The sequence below is a fragment of the Parus major genome, chromosome 3 (genome assembly GCF_001522545.3).
Source record: "Parus major isolate Abel chromosome 3, Parus_major1.1, whole genome shotgun sequence".
NCBI classification, from domain to species: Eukaryota; Metazoa; Chordata; class Aves; order Passeriformes; family Paridae; genus Parus; species Parus major.
In genome coordinates, this window is record NC_031770.1 from 109,733,908 (window position 1) to 109,736,219 (window position 2,312).

Sequence of the window (2,312 nt, forward strand, 5' to 3'; positions counted from 1 at the left end):
GCTCCTGCCAGTCCCAGATGTCCCTTGTCCCTGACAGCCACGGCCTCATGTGCATGGCCGTGCTGGGGGCAGTGTCCCTTAGTGGGCATGGCCATGGTGACCCACAGGAGCTGTCCCTGCTCCTTCTCCTTGTCCTGTTCCAGCCCCACAGCCCTCCCTGCTGTGGCTGTGCTGCTCCACACCCCATCCCACCACACAAGAGGAGGAGGAAGCTGTTCAAATCTTAGGCTGGCATGTGAAAAGATGCCATATTGCTGTGGAAATGACCAAATTTGTTTGCCCAGGGGAGTGACAATGCTCTGTTCCATGAAAGGCAGGGGCTTCTCTCTCAAACCAAATAAAGCAAACCTCAGGCTCTATCATTTGAATAGTTTGCTATATGTGTGCATCCATGTACTTGTGTGTACACGAGTAACTGCCTGCTTCAGGGACAGCTTTCCCTCCCAAGAATGATAGAGTCATAGAATTATTGGTGTTGGAGAGGCCCTTTAAACTCATTGAGTGCAACCATTCCTCCAGCACTGCCAAGGCTACCACTAAACCAAGTCACTCAGTGCCACATGCACATGGCTTTTAAATACCTCCAGGGCTGGTAATTCCACCACTGCCCTGGGCAGCCTGTGCCAAAGTTTATTATGGATTCTGCAATAAAACTGTTCTTAATACCCAATTAATTCTTCCCTGGAGCTGCTTATGCCCATTTCCTTTGTTCCTGTCAATTTTTACCTGTGAGAAGAGACAGACACTAAAAACTTTTCTGTTGCCATTGCTTTCTAAAACTGCAGAGTTTGGTGAGGGATGTTAATATCAACCCTGCCTGCTGTGGCCTTTCCTTCCCCTGTGCTAACCCTGAAATTTTATTTTTCCCCTCTTCTTTACAAGCTGTGCAGACAAACCTGTTGAGGTGAAATGAGAGGTGAAACTTTCCTCTCAGCATACAAAGCTGAACACTTTTACAATAGTCAGTCAGATCTTCCACGTCCCACTCTGCATATTTGTAATGTCAATAAAATGAGAGAATGCAAAGAAGTAAACCATTTCCTCATTTCTAATCTTCCCAACATAAACCCAGCTCCCTTGTCCATCCCATCCCTCCCCTATCCATCCCAGCCCGTTGCTGCTGTGCCATGGGTGTCACAAGAGGTGTTGCATGGGGACAACGGTGACATTGATTGCAACAGCCCCACGAGGCACCTCAGCCCCTGCCCCTGCAGCAGGGAGGGAGCAGGGCCAGCCCCAGCACCCCCACACACATGGGGCACTCCTGGGTTGGCCCAGGCCACTTGTACCAGCAGCAACTGGGGCCTGTCCCACCCACCAGCACTGCTATAAATCCAGCGAGTTTGGGGCAAAGCAGCATTCCCTGGCCCCAAGGGCATCTGGACACAGCCATTCCTGGTGGGTTTGCTGCTGCCTCAACACCCAGACCTTCTCCAGGCAGGTGAGTGTGGAGCCTTTTTCTGCAATCCTGCCCATTGAAGGTCTCAGGTCAAAGCTCAGGACAGGAGAGTCTCCTAAAGCACAAACTGCTGGATGTGTCCAGGTGGAAAATTTGGCTATCAGAGATGTCTGGGAAAGAGAATAAAAGTCTTAATAGTAGTCTAAGAGACCAGAACATGTGAAAAGTGAAATTTTGTTTTCCTAACTGCAGGAGGGACTTGATTGGTGCCTCTGCTGCAAGAGGGAGATGAGATCATTGTTGGGAGAATGGGCACTTTCCTTAGCAAAAAAGAGAGGCACTTTTCCCAAACCAGTACGGAGATTTCCCATCATTTCAGGCTTTCAATAAATGCAAAGGTTGATTTCTGTTCCCATTTCTGGGCACCAAGACATGTCCCTGCCCTCTGGCTGCTCCCTGGGTCAGTGCTGGGGAATGTCCTTGCTGGAAATCCTGGGAATGCTCTGGGGTTGGGAATGGGCACTGCCAAGCTGAACTTGAAGGACTTTTGTGATCCCAGGGAAGCAGAGAGGATTGGTCAGGGTGTTTGGGGTGTGTGTTTGATACATGAAGCCCAAAGAAGGAACAGCCCTGTAGTTCCATAGCTTTCAATGGCCATTTTATCTCTGCATTTCTCAAATTTCACTGGCCATTTCTTTTGGTTTCACCAGCAACAGTGGGTCCCAGATCTGCAGTCTGTGCTCTGGGAAAAGGTTTCAGAAGACCTATGAGGAAAGCAATTGAATCAGTGCAGGTTATTGATTTCCCAGAGACTGAGACAGGGGAATACTGCCAAGGTTTGAAGGCTGGCACAGACCTAAGAATTGTTTTTAGAGAAAGGTAAAGGGAAGATGATCAGATGTGGTTGGAGGCA

At 49.1% G+C, this 2,312-nt stretch overlaps 1 long non-coding RNA gene across 1 annotated transcript in view; it reads left to right on the top strand.

The window, feature by feature from the left end:
- Positions 1 to 1,333: 1,333 nt before the first annotated feature.
- LOC107201182 overlaps positions 1,334 to 2,312 on the top strand; it is a 5,014-nt gene continuing 4,035 nt past the window's right edge. The window contains exon 1 of the long non-coding RNA XR_001520073.1: positions 1,334 to 1,441. This is a non-coding gene — a long non-coding RNA (uncharacterized LOC107201182). The remainder of the gene's footprint in view (positions 1,442 to 2,312) is intronic.